Here is a 21,476-nt window from a genome sequence, read left to right on the forward strand (position 1 = left end):
CAGGCTCCATCCACCTCCTAGCACTGTGTGCGCTAACTGCCTCACACCTGCAGTAAACTGAGATGTGAGCTTTATCTTGTCGGCGTGTTTGGCTGGCGGCGCACACCGAGGGGAACCGGAGAACCCGGACTGAGGAAGGCCCAGAGGCCTGCTGGGAAGCCACTGTTCCACTTCTCATTACCTAGGTCACCCGGGGTTATCAGACCGTGCTCAGACTGGAGAGGTAGGCACTCAGCTTCACTCAACACACACACACACACATACAGATTTCACCTTCCTGTCTGCCTCACACAGGCGAGCACTCACACCATTTATAGAGGAGGAAAAGTAAGCATGCTGGTGGTTCCTGCGGCAAAGCCTAAACAGAAAGATCTTTTCAAAACACATACACACACACACAGGCATACTCACACATGGTCCCATACAAAATGGTCTCCTGCTAAACACAAAAGGTTTGCCCAAACACATCCACCCACATCCAAACAGACAGGTTTAGCTTTTCCCTAAACATGAACACTGAAACCCCTGTGCACACACACAGACACACACACACACAGACACTTACAAAAACAAGCACCTTTTGCTTCCTGCATGACGCATTCTGTGAGTGGTATCTGATGGTACCCTGAGTCACAGTCGAGCTGCATTGCAGAATGGCAGAGCAAACACAAGCACAGACAGAGAGAGAGAGAGAGAGAGAGAGAGAGAGAGAGAGAGAGAGAGAGAGAGAGAGAGAGAGAGAGAGAGAGAGAGAGAGAGAGAGAGAGAGAGAGAGAATAAGAGAGAGAGAGGCGATGGTGTGAGTGTTGAGGTAAAGTGCCACTGGGCAGGTGCATTGCTCGAAAGAGACAGACAGAAAGAAAGAGAAGGAGGTGGGAGAGAGGGAGGAGGGGTGAGTGAGTGAGTGTGTGTGGAAATAAAAAAACGTATTGAACATGTCAGGCGAGGTATGTGGCAACAACAAAAGAAAAGTGGTGAACAAGCAGAAAGGAAACACGCGGGCAAAGAGAGGGCTCCACGGAAGGATTAAAATGTAACAGGGAGGATGAGGAGGCGAAGAGTGAAAAACAAATTAGAGAAAGGAAGAAAAGAAAGCGAGAGTGAATTTCAGCACATTCCTGCGACAGAACTCAATTTGCTGATAGGTCCCATGCTCGGGAGGTGTCAGATTTGTGGCGTTAACCCGGGTTAACCTACGGAGTGAATGATGGTGTGTGTGTGTGTCTGTGTGTGTGTGTGTGTGTGTGTGTGTGTGTGTGTGTGTGTGTGTGTGTGTGTGTGTGTGTGTGTGTGTGTGTGTGTGTGTGTGTGTGTGTGTGTGTGTGTGTGTGCACTGAGAATAGGATCACATGGCGGTGGCCAGAAAAATAGTGTGTATTTATCTCGGAATGGACAGTTTCCCTCTCCTCTGTGTCAGCAAACTTCAATCTGTATCTGATTGCATTAAATCCATCTTCAGAGTTTGGTCTGAAAGTGCAGGACGGCCTATGATCCAACTTCGCGGCGGACGGGTGCAGACAGGAGGAGAGAGAGAGGGACGAGAGGAGGGAGAGAGGGTCGGGGGAAGTGAAGTGAACTCACAACTTTTATGTAGAGTTCGTCTGTGACCACATCTAAATAAATCATCCCATTCAGACGCAGCCCTGAGCCACATTACGTTTCTGCCTCGGCTCCTCATTTCGCTCCGAGAGACATTCACTCTTCTGTTTTTTTTATTTCTTTCTCCTCCTCTCCCTCACCCATGTAGCTGTCCACTCTCTCTCTCGCTCTCTCCTTTTTCTTTTTCTCAGCCGCTAACAATAGGGCCATTCATGTGGCCACACTTTGAAACATGGCGTGGAGGGGGCCAGAGGTGACACCGAGGAGGGAGAGGAGAGAGAGCAGGAGGAGGAGGAGAGGGAGATGAGGGGTGGGGGGGTGGCGGGGTTACTCTCTCTTCTTTCTCCGCAGCTCTTTCATGAAAGCAGAAACATAATTTTCTCAACCCGAGCAGCGCCCCGGCGTGACCCCCGAGGGGCGCTGAGAAGACTCGGGTGTCACTTTCTGTGACCCCCCCCCCCCCTGCAGACCTTTCACACCCCCTGCTTCTCACCTCCCCCCCCCCCCCCTTCACTCATTCCCCGTGTAACCTTCGACTCCTCTCCATCCATCGCACTCTTTCAATGTGGCGTATAATGGATTTTACATTTAAAACGCTACAAAATTGTTGGTTTTCAATATCTAAATCCCAATAATATTTAAGAAAATTAAGAAATTTGAGATCAACTATAGGCTCAGACTGTGTGTGCTCCTGTGTGACCTGCATGAGTCTCTCCACTGTCCTGTCCATCTGCATGTTGTCTAGCGCTCTACCTGCTCTGGACAGCTCTTACATTTCCCAGATTCCACAGGGGCAACCCGAGCCGTGTCCGGACCAATGGCGGGCACACAGGTGCAGACAAGGGAGGGTGTTTGTGTGCAAGTGTGCACGTCTGCGCGAGCACGAGAATACTGAGCGGAGGGAGGGAGGGCAGACGAGTGCGGGCGCCGAAGTCCGCGAGGGGAAAATCGAAAAAAAGTGGAGAGAGAGCGAGGCGAGAGAACGAAAAAAAAAAAAGGTGGGAGAGGTGGGATTTGGGAGAGATGGAGCATCTAAAAAAAACAAAAAACGGACAAAGACAGATCCAAAACCTCGGACAAAGAAGGAACAGGAAGGACACTGGAAACTGGCTCAGAGTAAAATCAGTTTTACTCCCAACTGTCCTGAGCTTTGACCGCCTCCCTCCTCTGGGGGGGGGGGGGGGGCTAACCACGACCTGGTGCTAGCGGGAAGAAGAGACGCCACAGCACCGATCTATTAGGGAAGAATAAACGACGGTGCTATTCGACTCTGTGGCGGGGGGGAGATTTATCGCGGGCCTTGTGCATAAAGCTGTCTGCACTAATCTCATGGTATACACAGCGTAATCACACAGACAGGGGCCCGGGTCCCCCCCCCCCAACCCAGCCAGGCCCCACCCGCCCGCCTCTTTTTAATGTACACACACTGTCAGACGCGCGGCAGGGGAGCACGCACACTAAACACTGTGCAAACCAATCGGCTACGGGAGCAATACACACTCCGTATGGTACAAGCGTGCACACACACAGACACACACACACACACCCGCTGAGCTGCAACACCTGCAGGCCATCTAGTAGCTGTCTAAAGTAAATCCGCTGGGTCTCATTTGCTGGAGAGGTGCTTTCCAAAGATGCCACAATGAGCAAAGACACACACACACACACACATATGTACTTGGCGGAAAAACCTTGATTCATTGAAGCCCACATGGAATCTTTAAACAAAAAGCAACAAATGTAAATTTCAGCTAAATCGCTGCACCATAAATATGTTTTGTTTTTCCGAATGCATTTTGTGCGATTAGGTCTCCAAAGAATTTAAAAAAAAAAGGAAAAAAACGGCTTCCTTATTGTGAAGAAAATCTTAAGATTTTGAAATGTAAAATTATCTCATCCCGCCCGCTGACAGACTGTTTCACCTACTTTAAGGAAAATGTTATTTCAAGCTGCGGTGCTGGATTAAATCACTTGCTATGATGAATGGGCTTTTTTTTTCTTCTTCTTCAGTGGAGCAGTGCTGCTGGAGCAATCAGCACCCCTGTGTGCTGCGTCGCCCAGAAACACCCAACTGGATGTAATGTGAAACACATGTTCAGAAGTTTATAGAACATCAATTGGACCCGGGCTCGGCCGAAGGATTCGACGGAGCAGCGGCTTCGTCCCGTTGACCTGTTGCGCTCGGCAAGTCTCGCTAACATCTTCAGAGTGCCACTCCATCTGACTGAATTTTAGAATAAAAGATTCAGGATCTTTTAAATGTGACTCCCGCTGTGTTCTTTTCATCTTGACCCTATCTTTGATCAGCTCTGTAATGGAATAGGACTTCTTCAATGCTGCTACAAGCCTGTCTGAAGCTCATTTAGCAGGTTACACTTGAGGTCCTTCGAGTAATAAAAACGTTTTACTATGAAATATTTCTTTATTCCCCTTTTTGGGAATAATATTTTAATTTATATCCGTGAGACAGTAATTTTTATTAGGAAATTATGTAATTCCTGTAGTATCTTTGGCAGAATAATTGTCATCCTAAACTGTTCTAGGAATTAATAACCAATGATCATTAGTTAATAGAATCTCAGCATTATCTTTGCATGCTCCCGTCACTGCAAAGGGCAGACAGACCGTTTTAAAATACCCATAACCATTATTACTGTCTTCATTAAAGAACCATATACCCTGGAGAAGAGCTGCAGAAAGTGGTCTTTGACAGGGTCTATAGAGCCGGAGAGAGAGAGAGAGCTACATTTGTGTGGGACGGAGGGAGAGCGAGAATGGTGAGGAGGAGACGGAGAGGGAGCATATGGACGGAGCCGTAATGTGAATTGATGAGAGTTTGAGTCTCTCTGGAAGGCGGATACCCAGATACGGCCGAACATCTCTATTATGGATGGAATGGTGGGATGGATGAGAGTTTGATGAGGACATGGAAGAAGAGGATAGAGGGAGAAAGCTGGAAACCTTTGTTTGGTAAATTATCGTCTCATTAGTTAGGCAGAATTAATGCGGATCCAAACGTGACATGTTGATCAACTAAAGCCTGTTTTCCCGCTGGTGAAAAAAACCACTAACACCCGCTAACATCTGGCTTCTGTCTGCGATGGGAATGGATAAAAATCGCCCATTCACTCCCGTGTCAAAAGACTCTGCAGGAGGTTCCTTCAACAGAAACGGGAGAGAAAATGAAATCCTCCGCTGCCAATGGGAAAGGAATTAATCAACTTTTTTTTTAGCAGGTTTACTGACATTTAAAAAAAAGTGCATAAATCCACTACCTTCGTGAAAAAAGAGGTACTTTGTTCTATGGTACGATGCAAAAAAGTGCAACATCCTCAACTCCACTGATTCATTTGGTTTGGGTCTGAAACGCACTATTGCTTCAGTGAGGAGATTTTTTGCGATAGTGTCATAAAAGTGTATCGATTTATTCAATACTTCTTGTGTTTTTGCCGCTTCTGCTTCACTTGCAGGTGGGTCGAGTATGTTGAAGTGGAAATGGAAGACTAGATTTGGAGATTCAATTATTTCCCAGCAGCAGCCGTTGCCATTCATCGACCGCTTCTCCACACCGTGCATTCACCTGTTGAAAGGCAACAAGAGTCGGCTTGCTGCTAGATTTCTTTATTCAGCTTTAGGGTTTTTTTAAGTCTGTTGTTAATCTATGATCTTTTTGTGTCCGCAGCCTCTCAATTGGACTTTTGTGTTCTCACGTTGAGCCCCTCCAGAGAGCGTCAGGAGATTATCCTTCATGCTATGGAAAGGACGGCAAGGGGTGAACAGCTTCTCAGCAGTCAGGTGGAAAACCTCTTCGCTTTAGAACGGAACTGAATTGAGCAAATTCCGCTCTGGGCCCGACTTCGGCCAGAGGACTGAACAGGACTTCAGATCGATGCTAATGTGGCTCCGTCTTTGCCGAATATGGTAATTTGCAACTCACGTACATAACAATTAGGGTGATAATACTGTATGTCAGAGGTTTTTCAATTTGTTTTGTTGGCACAGAGCAGCCAGAAATCAATTAGGACCGCTTTAAAGCTACATATGTGAAACTGAATGGGGGGGGGGGGGGATAACCCAAGTATGAAGAGCGGCGTGAACAAGGAGAGAGGAGCAGAAGGTTGATGTAAAGTCAGCGAACACTGGAAAAGCCCTCAGGAATGTCGGCGGTGGGAAACGACAGCAGCGGTAATGGTTTCCATATGATGAGAGAGGGAGGGAGGGAGGGAGGGAGAGGTGGGGATGAGAGACAAAAGGAGGTGGTGAGGAGGACGGTGGAGCGACACTTGTGAGACTGAGGAGGCAGAATAAGAGAGAGAGAGAGACGGGAGGGGAGGGGAGAGTCAGCAGGTAGGGATGCTGCAGAGCTTTGTTTGAATAGGTAGTTGGCATCATGGGACTTTGAAGGTAACTCTGTCCTTGTCATCACACACACACACACACTCTCTCACACACACACACACACACAGACACACACTCCTGTCCGGAGGCGGTCCAGAATACTGCAGCGTCAGTGTCACATCCTGTACATATCACACCCAGTGTAACCACAGAGACACGGGATGGAGGCACGCTAGCTGCATTGGCATTCACAAAAGATCGTACACACACACACGCAGACACACACACAGAGAGAGATCGTAAAATGCTGCCGAGCTCCTGCTGTACTCGATACATTCCGTACGACACAATGCAGCGGACGAGCGTATCGCATCGAGCTGAAACGTGTAGCTGCAGAGAGTGAAGAGAAACTCGAGCTAACTCACCAACTCCACTTTGAACGAAGCTGAATGACGCAGCCATATTCAGGTCAACAGAAACTTTTCTCAGGCAAACATCTCCCTCTCTCTCTCTCTCTTTCTCCTCCCCGCCATCTTTCTCATTTGCATCCTTGTTCCTGTTTTTTTTTTTGTGTTTGTGTGTGTGTGTCATGTCTCTGCTCCTGCATCTCCAGCTCAGTACTTTTGTTTGCAGCTTCTTCTGACTCCTTCAAACATTCGCGACTTCTCGGTTTCTCGGTTCTTCACCTCTACGCCTTTCGTCATTATAATCCTTGTTTTCTCTCCATCAGAGCAAATGTCAGCTCCTCAAAAGCACTTCAGGTGCACAAAAATCAAATAACGCACAGACAAGCAGATGAAACTACTCGTCATGAAAATTAAATCTATAATCCATTTACAATGAACTTCCTGTCGCACTTTTCAACGTTATTTATTTGACATTATTATTTAATGTTTTTCCCACTATACCATGTTTTCTATTATAGTTACATATACTCATGTGTGAATAAAAGCACAGCCCTGCTTGCAGTTTTGTTCATTCAGATTATCTCACATTTACATATTCACGTCGAATCCTAACCCTCACATTTGGAAACAAGTGGTTTTAAGACTAATCAAAAAATCAAAACCTTTTTTGATGTTCGCAGCCATTAGTGATTTTTCAGTAGTATTAGTAGCTTTTCCTCCCGTCTGCTTCACCGTGAACATCCCCCTCTTTAGCCATCCAAATTCAGTGCAACTGGTTCAAATTGGGTGCATGTTTACGTTCTTGGTGGTGGTGGGGGGGAGAAACCTTAGTGACTTGTTGATTGACGGCCACAAGTGAGAGAGAAGATGGCGAGAAAGAGAAGCAGTCGAAGCATAAACAGGTGCAACATAAAAAAAAGAACGAAAAGAGGGAGAGCGGAGCAAGAACAGGAAGAGAGATAAAACACAGTTTTAGAATTCGGTCCATGCGCAAAGGTAAAAAAACGATGCTGCAAAAACAGAAGAAAAGTGAAATGCATAGCATGATTTTTCATTATTGATTACTTCATTGATCATTTTAGTCTTGTAAGTCAATAACATGCCAGACAGTAGTAACAAGCGCCATTTGTCTGATAAACAGGTCAAAGCCCAAAGACAAAAGGTTTTCACAATGCTGTCCGGGAGGAAAAACCTCACATTGAACACATCAGCTACAAGAAGCAAATGTGAGCGAACATAGGAAACAATCGCTGACATTGTTGTCTGAATTGTTTCCCTCGACTGAACCCGTCTGAAGGCTGAATCCTGACACGCTCTTTCTGTTCTTGAACGTTTCGCAGTCTCCCGACATTGCCAGTGTTTTCATGCCTGCGTCTGGAAATGAACTCGATGACATGCACTGAGCAGCAGCCGTGAAGCCACAGAGGAGACGTGTTCAGTCCAAACTGGATGAAGTGTTCCACAGAGCAACCCGAACCATTCCTCTGGCTGATCACATGAAGCCAGAATCAAACTTTTGACTTCCTCCCTCTTAGCTGCACCCCACCGCCCCCCCATCTCTTTCTCCCTTCTCCTAAGCCGTCTAGAGCCATTATTTCTTCTTGCTCCTGTGTCTCTTTTCCTCTCACCTGCCCCCCCCCCCCCCCCCCCACTCCCCTTCTTCCCCTGTTTTCAGCGTGTACTCTGGATGATTTGCAGCGCTCGGGATTGGTCCCATTACGGTGGCCTGGTGGAGGTGTGTGGTGATAGAGCACCACGGGTCCTGACAGCTCTCTCTCTCTGCCTCTGTGTGTGTGTGTGTGTAAGAGAGCGGGAGGGGAGTTTGATCGCCTCCTGCCCCAGGTCCAAAAACCCTTCACACACACACTAACATACACACATGTTTAAACTCCCCCTTTAACTCCCAGTGAGGTCTACATACATTTTAGATAGAAGTACCTTCCAATGGCACACACACACACGCACACACACACACACACACACACACAATCATATAAACACACACATACATGTAAATAATGGCAGCTGGTGTTTATGCAGGAAAAGTATTTGAGCTTCAACTTCACTCCAACTACCTCACTTATTTAATCAGGTCACCCAGAACTCTGGAGGGATGAAGGTTATAATGCATGCAGTCTCATTCTTTATGCCACACACACACACAGAGAGAGAGAGAGAGAGAGAGAGAGAGAGAGAGAGAGAGAGAGAGAGAGAGAGAGAGAGAGAGAGAGAGAGAGAGAGAGAGAGAGAGAGAGAGAGAGAGAGAGAGAGATAGAGAGAGAGAGAGAGAGAGAGAGAACCATCCAAGAGCTGTCCCTATGGGAGTGAAGGTGTGAGGTGAGACACTGACCTGCCACAGTGTGGGTCACCTATTTCCAAAGCTCCCTGTATGTGTGTGTGTGTGTGTGTGTTTGACTGCATCCACATGCGTTCATGCATGTAGACGCACTCCCGAGAGTCCACCCTCCCCATCTGTGACCTGTGAGGGCCTTGGCCTGTGTGTGTGTGTGTGTGTGTGTGTGTGTGTGTGTGTGTGTGTGTGTGTGTGTGTGTGTTCGGGCTTTGCTCTGGAGGGGCCACAGAGTGCAGGGAGTCTGAAACTCTAGCCAAAGGTGACTCAACTTGAGCTCAGTCAGGCCATGGTGTCAGGAGAGCAGTGTAATGCATAGCGGGCCCCTAGGGGCCACCAGGTATGCAGCACTCCAGGGACATGGATGCTTTTACCAAATTGCCGAGTGGGTGAGCACAAGAACTTGGAAGTAATTCTAACATGTTTATTTGTGTGTAAAAATCGACCTACTTTGAACTTAAACGAACAAGACTCTTCTAAGAAACTGTTTATCTTAATGTCTTAATGGCAAATCCCATAAAATCACCAAAACCAACAATGGTTTTTAAACCTTATTTTTGATCATTTTGATCATTTAAACATCTTATACTAGATGTTCCAAATATTTGGAGTAAATGGTGCATTTGCTGTGGACTATTTTCAGAAGAGGGTTAATGCACAGCTATAATAGGTAGAGAGATGATATATAGAATAAGAATAAACTAGCATGCACATGTTAGTTGTAACTTTTCAGTGCGGCTCACTACTGTTGGTTTTTAGACAATTGAAAACAGTCATTGAGCCCATTGTAAATCCACGCTATTATTTTTAAATGAAAGCTTTTATATCTGCTTTTAGCCTCCATGCTAAGATAAAGCTCCTTTTCCATTGGTCGAAAAACCCGCTAACGTCTGGCTATTATCTGGTATGGGATTGGATATAATCAGTATTCACTCCCGGGTAAAATGACTCAGCCGTAGATGCTGTACGTTTTTTATCGTCTCTGGTTCCGATCGACAGTGATGTAAACACGACGCTCAACGAACACACTCATTTCTCTTTATTTTGGACGCCTAGACGCTGATGCTGCACCTTTTTTTTCCGACGTGATGTTATGATGGGAATTGAACTTCCAGGCGTCGGCACGTACACAGCCATGAAAGTTTGTGTACTTATTGTTTTTTTTACAATTTGCCACACTGTCAAGACGGTGAGGTGAGCGGGTCCCGTTTGTCACGTCAAACATGAGTGGGTTTACTCGAGTAGAAAAAAAAAAGCCGCTACATTCGTACCACCAATGTTTAATTCTCTTATCCAACTCTCAGCAAGACAGGAAATAATCATGTTTTCCAAAAAATATTCCACGAGGTTGAGCTTGTTTACGTTGCTATTCCAGTAATCTTTTTTTAAATAGTTCATGCTTATGTCATTCTCAAGAAATTGCTACAGTATTTGTTTGAGTTAACGGTGAGGTTCATTTATGTTCAAGGAAATATTATACCCCATAGAAGGTCTTCATCTGGATGTCAGTCCAAGAATGTATGTGTGTGTGTGTGTGTGTGTGTGTGTATGCCAATAGGGGCCGTGTGTATCCGTAGCAGTGCTTAATCCACCGTTGGAAATGGGAACCTGGCTTCCATTCGGTTTCCCCACAGGCTCCGAGCGGCGCTACCCGACTCCCAGACTCTCAGCTACTCCCGACTCCAGTGGAACGCATCTTGAAGCGATTTGGGGGGCTCAAAACCCTTTGCTGCTCCCTCTCAAACCCCCCCACCCCCTCCCTCCCCCCTTTGGCTCTCTCACCCACCCACCCCCACCCATCCCGTTTTTCAGCTGAGGGAAGCTTTAAGGGCTTAGGGGGAAAGCGCTGGAGCGGCAGTCCCGGCTCGACCCGGGGGTCTGTGCAGCCCCGCGGTAAAATCAACAGTTAGCCGCCAGAGGAGCAGAGAGTCCGAGCAGCCCGGGAGGGGGGGGAGGGGGGTCTGCGTCCATGAAAGTAGGACAGACTGGGTGCTGGGCGAGCTGATGTCTGCCTCAATTGCAAATAGACACACATAAATGCAATCACACACACACACACACACAAACACACACACACATGCACAAGCCCCCCCAGGTCATCAAAAATCCTATTTACTCCCGTCAGGATATTGAAGTGTGTCATGCCAATATTTCAGTGCTGATAGCTTTGCCAGTGTGTGTGTGTGTGTTTGTGTGTGTGTGTGTGTGAATGTGAGATTGCGTGGCAGCGTGGGTGTGTGCTTGAGAACGGCCGCGCGTGTGCTCCTCGCCACTTCTCTCCCACTTTACTTTCTAAAGAGCGGCTTTTTCAAAAGTCACCCGGGTATTTTCAAGGGGGCCCGGTCTAATTCCTGCAGGTGAAGTGTTCGAAAGTTCCGTTCCCTCCGTTTTTACCTGCAGGACCCGGGGAACACACGGCAGAGGTGTTGAAAGAACACCTGCCCACCCTCCCTCCCTCCTCCCCCTTTTCACTTTTCACACAACTTCTATCCTTTTGTCCTTCACTTTCCTCCTGTCCCCCCCCCCCCCCACACACACCTGTCTCCTCCTGCTGCCGCACTCCTCTTTCTTATCCCTCGTTCCCTCCCCGCCTCCCTCCTGCTCTCTTTTCACTTCATCCATCCCTCATCCTCCCTCTCTGTCTCTCTCTCTGTCTCTCATAGTGTTTGAAGCAGAGTGTTTGTCTCTAGGGCTGGATGATTGACAGCTGAGAGAGAGCCAGGCAGCTCTCTGGTGACAGATAAGGACTTTGGCTCTATTACTCACTGGGTCCCACACACACACACACACACAAATATATATATATAAACTTCCACACATCCTCCCACATGCACACGGATTCACTAGCTCACTAGCTCAAGCAGCGTGTAAAATAAATAAAGAATTGTATGAATCGAGGAATAAATAGACAGGAGGCACGGCTGGGGATGAGTATGACTGATTTGCAGAGAGAGAGAGTGTGTGTGTGTGTGTGTGTGTGTGTGTGTGTGTGTGTGTGTGTGTGTGTGTGTGTGTGTGTGTGTGTGTGTGTGTGTGTGTGTGTGTGTGTGTGTGTGTGTGTGTGTGTGTGTGTGTGTGTTCGTGGGTGTGCATGTTCTCTTTTTCAACCTCTGGGCCCCCGAGTGGGGAGAGAGGCAGTGCAGCTAAAGTAACACCCTGCACACCCCGTTGAACACACACAAACACAGTCAAATATACATGAAAAGATGCTAAAAAGACCAAATTATTATGGTAATGAAAAATGAAAGGAATCTAAAAATACTGTTTTATTCCTCCCTTTGTTTCGGGCAGGAACTCCAGAGAGACAGCTGGCTGACAATAAGAGAGGGTTGAAGAGAGAGAGAGACGGAGGAAAGAAAACTAGCTTTTCCTCCCGTCTGCTTCACCGTGAACATCCCCCTCTTTAGCCATCCAAGTTCAGTGCAACTGGTTCAAATTGGGTGCATGTTTACGTTCTTGGTGGTGGTGGCGGGGGGGAGAGGAAGCCTTAGTGACTTGTTGATTGACGGCCACAAGTGAGAGGGAAGATGGAGAGAAAGAGAAGCAGTCGGTGCGTAAACAGGTGCAACGTCAAAAAAAAGAGCGAAAAGAGGAAGAGCAAAGCCAAAACAGGAAGAGAGAAAAAACACAGATTTAGAATTCGGTCCTCATCCAAGTTTGCGCAAAGGTGAAAACGATGCCACATAAACAGGAGAAAAGTGAAATGCAGAGCTGGTCATAAAAAAGAAGGAGCGATGGATGAAAGAGTGCAAGATGTCAGGCGGGGTTACAGGTGTGTGTCAGGGAGACACGGGGGAGAAGAAACGGTGGGAGGGACGGAGAAGAGATCCGTGAGGAATAATTAGGCCGACCTCCCCGGCAGAGGAGTGTGGCGGGTGAGAGGACGAACGGAAGAAAAGCAAAGGAGAAAGATGGAGGGACGGCGAGGTGAGGTGAGGTGAGGCAAGGGGAGATAAAGGAGGGCAGGAGCAGAGGAAAGGACAGAGAGAAAAAGAGAGAGAAGGCCAAGGCATGACTAAAGCAATGGCAGGCTCAGCGTGAATGAAGGAAGAAAGGAGCGGAGGGCATCCTGGAGGACAGAGGAGAGAAAGTGGGGGTGGAGGAGGAGGAGGTGACAGAGATAGACGCAGAGCATGAAAATGGCCTTTGTCATCCCTTCTCAAACACAGAGCCGGAAGACAAAGGGAGCGTGAGCGCGAGCTGCTTCTTCCAGCATCTCTTAGATGACAATAGCCATTTGTCTCCCCATCAGAGAGAGAGAGAGGAGAGAAGAAAGTACAGAACACATTGTTCTCCTCGTCTCTTCTCTGCTTCTCAGCCTCACTTTTGTCCCTAGTCTCCTCCTCTCTCCATCCATAGAGTATACATATATATTTATATACGGGTTAGGTTTGGGGTTGACCTCTAACCCATGTACACACAGTTTCTCTCCCTCTGCAGGCCAGGCACCCAAACCCCTCTCACTCTCCGGCTGGACGTCGGGGGTGGGACCTCTGTACCCCGTATGTGAGGTCAGAGGTTAAGGGTCACGCTTGATTGCTGACGCTGCCTCCAGCCAGACAAAGCAGATTAGCACGAGCGCACACACTGGGTGAGCGGTGGTATGTCACCCCCCCTCTCACCCTCCCTCCCAGCGTGCTCCACAAGCCGCCGACATTCATTGGGCGAGATGGTATCATATGTTGCCGGTTGGACCAATGGGAGGTCAAGGCCTCGGTTGTGCGTGCGGTCAATGGTCAAACCGCCTCTTGTCACGGGCGGTGATGTCACCAGCGAGTTGGTATTCATTGGGGACTGATTGAAGATAAACATGGCCGTCGTTTGCGGTTGTGGCTCGAGTCTCGGTTTGTTCTGGACATTCTTCTTCACCTCAGACTATACGTATAACTCTGTAGTTTGTGTTTTTATATAATATACAACCTGCTACTTTTATATTAAAAGCAATTGTGTTATTATTTAAGTATTTTCTTATAAAAAGTTGACTATCTATATCTCTCTATGTATCTCTCCATTCAACGTAGCGCAGCTGGAAACTGACCCCAATCTCTAAAGTGGAGAAATGTGTTATCTAGACAATGTTTACCTCTCACTTTATATAATTTGAACATCTAATATGAAGAAACTGTGAAAGTAAACACACAAATAACACTAAACAATGCTTAATATGCAAACTCAGTTCATGCGAACTGCTTCAATCATTTATTATCTTATATCTCCTTAGTGGGAAATTATTCGATTGAGTTGCAGCCCTGGGACCACAGGGACTCACCGTTGTTAAAGACATTTCAAAGTATAATATACAGTTGCCATGGAGGTTCATTTACAGTACACTGCTGAATAACCCTTCTGTTGCTTTTCTGATTTACTGTTTATATATACTATAAATTACACATCAAACATTCTCATCAAATTTCCTCAGAGCAGCGAGGATATGTCGACATATTTTATCGTTTTGTCCCTGAAAACCTTACAAAATATTACATTTTAAATTTCAAATCAACACAAGAGTCAGATACGGCGAGCAAGGCTGCTGCTAAACCTCCATCAGATCAATGCTACAATCTCATTTGACAGAAACATCTCAGCAAAAGGTCCATTTAGTAGGTTTTCTGTGGCTTTTGACCATATTACATGGTCTTCAGCATATATTGATTACCCGTGAATTACATTTTAAGGACTTAAACTGAATTTGAAAATAATATGTTTCTTTAGACTGCAAACATTTTATAATTCAACACAAGTATTTTTTTAATAAATATATATATTATTTTCTATGAGTTTCAGTGTCTTAGATCTTATCTTATCCTAGAGTCAAGAAAAGCTAACAGTGAATTGCTGCACTGGCAGATTGTATCAGACTGTGTGGCCTTGATTAAGAACAGAAATCACTTCATAAGGACACTTCCTGTTAGAAAACCAGAGAAACGCGTCTCGAGAAAGAATGCAGAACAATGACAGACCCACTCTGATGTCCGTCATTACACAGTTGATCGGTCTGTGAGGTCCTCCTTCTGATCTGGCATCAGTGGGCCGCTCTGCCAGTGTGTTTAGAAGTGTTAAATGCCCCCCTGACCTGCTGCAGTCTGTTATTAGGACTACTGAATGCCAGCTCTGCTAACTCACACTGCTGTCAGCGCCCACGCCTGGCAACACACACACACAACGGTTAGATACACATGCCCACATGTGCAAACACTTACAGGCAAACATGCTGCACACACACACACACACAGACACACACCCGATGGGCACTCAGCAGAGGGTGAATAGCCAGTGATCCTTCTCATCCTTCCGCCTTATCAGAGAGACGCGTTCCGCCTTAGCCGTGCGTACTGTATAGTCATTAATCATGATTCTCATTAATTATCTATGCACCCGGCTGGCTAATTAACACATCAGCTCAAGCAGAACTAATGCTGCATGCTAGTTCACCTCCTACTCACGCCCAACCCTCGCCAACCCACACACACCCAATGCAAACCAATCCGAAACCAAACCTCAGCTCCAGTCAGCGACGACGAGGAAACAGATTTGCTGAGGCGAAGACGATTTGATTGGAGGAGAGAATCAAGACCAACTGCCGGCTGCAGATGAAACGGAAGCTCTGCCGTGAGGTATCTGTGATGTGTTAATGTCTCGTGTTGCAGACGTACATGTTTGGTGAACCCATTTTCCGGCTCCTTGTCGTGTCGACACGAGTCAGCGCTTTGTTCCAGTCCATCTCCCGGAATGTATTTTCAACTGCCACTAATGAACGGCCATAAAACAGGATGTATGCGCAGGTGGGGATCGCAGCAGTGCCGGTATTACAGAGCTGAATGCATAGGGTTTAGGTCTTTGTCATGCAAATGTGTGAAGAGTTTTGTACATATTCATATTTGCCTAATAAATAAATAAAGGCTACTTTAAACTGTTAACAGTTAGAATCCCCTTAGCAATGAAACATAAGCTGTAGTCTTTTTTTTCTTTTGAAGAAAAGTATCCTTTCAGAGGCCTGGTTCTGTTGTGAAAGTATCGATTGAGCACTTGTACCATTTTAAAAGTATCTTTTTAGGACCTGTATCGTTCCAAAATATCGATTTCTCACTGCTATCTGAAAAAAACAAAGCCAAACCCAGCCTTGGCTGTTAGCTATTTTGCAAGAATGCACTTTGCTTTTCCACTCCAGTGACGCAAGGGCATAGAAAAATAAATCATGGCTGCTGCTTGGAGTTATTTTCCGTACTGATCAACTCATCAATTATCGAGATGAATCTTTGAGCTTACAAAATGCAGGTGATGTCTTTCTCTTTCCCATCTTTATTTAAGAGTCAGGTCTTTAAGTTTGAGAGCAGGACTTATTGATTTCCCATTCAGATTGTGTAATGCTTGCTCTCTCAAAAACCCTGTGCTGAAAAAAACCCTGGAACACTTTAATACACGATGCTACCGTTACATCATTCGGGTGATTTCTTTACACGGACGACGAGCAGCGAGATGTTTTCAAACAGACTCCGTTCCGTGCGGAGGAGAGGTGGCCACATCCTGCTGGGATATCTGGCCACTCCACGTACTTTATATGCTGGTCCAGCTTCCGCAGTATTTACTCCCCTTAATCTCCCATAAGGCCTTGGGCGAGAGTGAGATATGAGCCTGGGGGTAAAACGGAGGGTAATTCACACCCAGACATGGAATTATAATGTTTCCAAGCATGAAGCATCTGAATAATTTACTGCATTCAATGGCTTAACATCACTCATTCTGCGAAATCCACACACACACACAAGCGCACACACACACACTTACACACACACAGGTCTGGAACCGCCCAGGCTGTGGTGCAGATTTAGTCATCACCTTCGCCTCACCAATCTCTCAGTGGTGCATCTCTAAATACAACCGCCCTCGTCTCACTCTTTCTGACAGGCGGTGCGCCATATAATTATGTCCCCCCTGAAACCAGGGCAGTAATCTCACACACTTGTCCGGCCATTATTACCGAGGCTCTGGCTTCTCTCTTCCCACACCCTCTCCGCCTTCCCTCGACCTCGCTCGCCCGCCACTTGTCCTTTCAGCCGAGCTCTGACTTCTCTACCTCTGCTTCTTTATCTCTCTCTCTCTCTTTCTCCCCGTGTTGGCCAAAGTCCTGAATGAGAGGAAAGAATGAGAGAGAAAGAGCCGCGCTGACATTAACGAGATTGCTCGTTAAGAAAGGAGCGAGGGGGGAGGGAAGGAGAGCGAGGAAGGGAGGTGGAAAAAATGGAGTAGCTGTAATTGGGAGGTTTTTGAAAAGGAGCGAAAGAAGAGACAGAATTAGGTTTCCATCTAGGGCCTGTCTGAAAGTGTGTGTGCAAGTGTGTGTGTGTGTGTGTGTGTGTGTGTGTGTGTGTGTGTGTGTGTGTGTGAAGCAGACACAGAAGGGACTAAATATAAGCTGAGAAAAGTACTTGTCGCATTACTGATGAGGTGCTAAGGGTCAAACACACCTATCACCAATTGGAAACTGTGACGGAAACACGCTTGCTGATTGGGTCTTTTCAATCATGATGTAGCCTTCGCTGATTCGTCAGCCTCCTAAGTCATGACCCCGGCATTGGCTTCAGCTCCCAGTGGAGAACGCAACATGAATGATCAATTATCAAGCGTTGCTGATCTTGTTGTCTTTGCTTATTTCGTGATTGCCGAAATAGCCGTGTGGACAGATATTGTTCAGGGATTCGTTCAAATGAAAAAAACGTAGCAGGACGGATGGAGCCCTAAAGGGCTGGGTCTGACTACCTCCACCTTCTCCCCTCTTCCAGCTCCCTGCACCTCTCCTCTGAGACAAAGAAACACTTTACGGTAACAGGCTTCAGGAGACCGTTTCCCCCCGGTTGCTTGTAGCTGCTGCACTGTCAGCAGGCCCATTATAGAAATGCATTTCATTGGCATTTCACTTCTCGTTGGGCAGGGACGCTCGAACGCTGCTTCAGAAAACCCACCAGACACATCCTGCTGAGACAGCTCGGTTTATAGCGAACATAAAGATGAGTTGACTTCTTTCTGCGTGCGCACAGAAAAATATTTACCCTTTTCTCCAACATATTAAGCCTCGAGCAGAGAGACGCAGTGCGTTTCCAAGCGTTTATTTCCTGTCTGAGTGACTGGGCTCTCTCTAGAAAACTTTGTCAGCTCATAATACGTGCTAATAAATTTACAGAAAACTGATATCCTGGTGTCTGAATGGGCAAGCCACCCCAAACAAGCCCGTGTGTTGCTGGAAAGCATGGGGCTTTGCATTTCTTAATGTGCAACTATGTGCCAATAAATGTGTGTGTGTGTGTGTGTGTGTGTGTGAGTGTGTGTAAATCGGTGTAATCCCTCGCTATGGGACGCCCTTCCTTCTTCCTCTGCCAGATGAGTAGATATTCTGCCAAATTTGACGGGCAAGTGAGCTGCCAAACACTAACATACACTCTCAACCACGCACCCAAGTCACACGCTGGAAATGCGATGCATACATATAGGACACAAAAAAGCTGTATGTGTGTGTGTGTGTGTGTGCAGGAACACACACACACACACACACTCACACTTGGCCGCATGTGATGTGGGCAGGTTTATTCTAGTGTGTAGGTCTGGAAAAAATGTTGGGGGGATTAGGGAGAGAGCCCACAGAGAGGTAGATGGAGGAGCTACGGGAGGGATGGGAGGATGGAGATGAAGACGGCGGTAGGAGGGCTGGAAGAAAGTGAAAAAAAAGATGGAGTAAATGAAAGCGAGGGATGGAAGGAAATTAGATCAAGAGGCAGGATGACGGAGGAATAAAAGCAGGCCAGGCTGATATGAAACAGTTAACTCCACGGTTTATACAGCAGGATGGATTATCTCTACCTCTCTGTTTCCCCCCCCTCCTCCTGCTCCAATCTCTCCATTGTGTGCCACTATAGAACACTGTGGAAGCAGCGGTGTGGGGGGGTGGGTTTGAAAGAAATTCCCTCTTTTTCTTTTTCTCCGGCTAAATTAATAATATGAAGCTCTCTATCCCTCTCAGTCTGCTTTATCCTTTTATTCCCCCACTTCTCCGCTTTATCTCAGAGTATTCCTTGATTCTATTATTCCCTTGGCTCTATTCTGGTTTTATAGCTGTATATGCTGGTGTGTGTGTGTGTGTGTGTGTGTGTGTGTGTGTGTGTGTGTGTGTGTGTGTGTGTGTGTGTGTGTGTGTGTGTGTGTGTGTATATGTGTGTGTGTGTGTGTGTGTGCCTGTGTGTGTATTCAAAGCAAGCTTGACAGGCTGCACACAAAACTGAGAAGTTTTTTTAGCTGGTTAGAGACTGCAGGGTATGATGGAGAGAATAAGTGAGAAACAGAGAGGTAGATACAAGTGCCACGGAGGAAAGCGGATGGTGAGAGGGAGAGAATTGAGGAGAGTGGGGGAGAGAGTAACAGGGAGGGAACAGAGGAGAGGGGGGGCCGGATGGGTAGGGAGAGAAAGCTGCGTTCTCTGGCAGAGGTGTGAGATGAGACCAAACAGATCAGAGTCACAGTTTCCAATAAGAGCTACGGCACGTTTTTCATCTCCCTCCTTATTTTTTTTAATATTCGTAACCCTCTCTCCTCCCTCCTCCTTTGTTCGCTCCCTCTCTTTCCCTCACCAGCACTTGAGATGGAGTAACAAAGCTGCCTCTGCTCGTATCATGGAGCTTTTGAGGCAACAAAACATGCACAAGACTTGAGAGCAGGAATCTAGCCTCTCTATATCACCTAAGAACGTTATCATTTAAATGGAACTATTCTGTGTTTAACGCGCAGTAATTGTGACGATCTTTGTGCATCCTGTAAAATCCTGTCCTCTTCCTGCAATATAAAAATGATTCAATTCCCAAAAAAAAGGTACGCAGGGCAGATCGTGATTTTAGCGCTTTTATTTTGGTGACGAGTACCAAACTGCTTCTTCCCCAAAGCTGCTTCACAATAAAAGCCTCCTGTCGGTTTGCTGGGGGAATAGGTTTCACTCAGAGTAGCAGCAGAAGGAAACGCTCAGTTTGAATAAGCAAAGCAGCTCTGATGATCAATAAACTGTAAAGAAAGCTAAACCCCAAACCACAGAGATTCAATAAGCATGCATTACGAAAGTAACGCGTGCTTTTCTCTCGAGTTACCAGCTCAGCCACTCGTGTTTTGAGTCAGCAGTTAAGTGCCAGACAGGCTAGTGCTAATCTTCGATAAAAACAGGTCTACATACCAACATGGGGACTATTTAGTTGCCAGATTCTTTCGAGCAAGTGTCGCTATAGACCAACAGGTTCAACAGCACTTTCTGTCAACCAGCACAGCTCCTGTCCTCAAGGTGAACTCTCTCTTCCTTTGTTATTCCGTGAAGGGGAGAAATATTCAAACGTGGCAGCTTGGGCCTGACTTTCCACACCCATGAACAAAACACATTGGAATAACTGCAGTGACTAAACTCATCCATCACGATGTTTTCAGACATGTACACTGGGGAGAGGGCTGGAAAATTAGGCCCAGACATTTTTACGGACTTCCACATATGAAGAACGAAGCAGGAAAATGTCCGGAACATCCAGGAGACGTATGTATTCCTCTGTGTCTTTCCAAGTTGGCAAATTTGTTGGCGTCATCATCATCATAGTGAGATATTCGTTTTCTTTTTAGTTTTGTCACTGAATCGGACATTTGCCTTCTCACGTACTGCCCCTTCTGAAACTTTGGGGAATATAGTACTTGTACAGTGGATATCGGAAAGCATCTTTTTGACGATCTAACACCAACTCTCTAACAGTGGGTGCCATCTCAGTTCAAGTACGGCTCCTCATCCATCCCCCCCCCCCCCCCACTACCCTCCTCCTACTTTTTTTCTCTCCCTCCCCCCTCGTCCCTGCATCCCTGCCAGTAGATGTCTCCAATCAGAGCGTCAATCAGAGTGTGACGCATGCAAGAGAATGAGAATGACGCTTAATCCAATACGAGATACACGAGATAATGCAGCTGTTAAAACCATCAGCCGCCTGGGAGATAACGGCCCTGTCACCCACATTACGTCTCTCTCTCCCCCCCCCGTCTCCCTCACTTTCACTCGGCGTCTAATCTCGTTCGCCTAATGGTGAAATTAATGGTTGTTAAAACTCTGCATCTCTCTAACTCTGTTTTTTTTTTTTTTTTCTTTCAAATTGAAGTCTCTTTGCATCATAGCCTCCTTCAGGGTTATTGTTGTTAACAAGGAGTCTACATCCTGCCATGAAAAACACTTGTGGATAAACTCAAATGAGAATGATGATTGGAATAAAAGTGACTGAAATCTGCCTGTAACGAAATTCAATAAACTAAATAAAAGCACTATGTTCTTAACAGAATACAGAGAAAACAGTAAAATAATTTATCTTAAAGAGGTGCTCAGGTCTGTGGAGTGTTTTTTTTACGTGACATTATGAAAGAAAGGAACAGAAAAACGGATCTAAAAATTCAAACACTCAATCGCAAACTGTAATAAAGCAGAACTTTGATTAAAAGTGGTGTGAATCTGTTAAAACCCTGACCCTTAACTCTCCCCTTCACAACTAACAAAAACAAATCATTATTTATTTCGCTCTCCTTCTAAAGCAGAGTGATTAGTCACAGGATTGAGGCGGATTAACCAGTTGACGTCCTGCAACGTACCGTGACCTGCTGGCCAAACTGGTCGGACTATCGAGGAGCAGAGAGAGTGTGGCGCATGCAAAGTGGAGAGAGAGAGAGAGCGAGAGAGAGAGAGAGAGAGTTGTAAAAACAAAAGGAGACAGCCAGAGATAAGACGGGACCAC

The 21,476-nt window shown here is 46.4% G+C and overlaps 1 protein-coding gene across 1 annotated transcript in view; it reads right to left on the bottom strand.

The window, feature by feature from the left end:
- Positions 1-21,476, bottom strand: part of efnb3b (ephrin-B3b) — a 76,857-nt gene that overhangs the window by 39,719 nt on the left and 15,662 nt on the right. The window lies entirely within an intron of this gene.

This window comes from Limanda limanda, chromosome 22, assembly GCF_963576545.1.
Source record: "Limanda limanda chromosome 22, fLimLim1.1, whole genome shotgun sequence".
NCBI lineage: Eukaryota > Metazoa > Chordata > Actinopteri > Pleuronectiformes > Pleuronectidae > Limanda > Limanda limanda.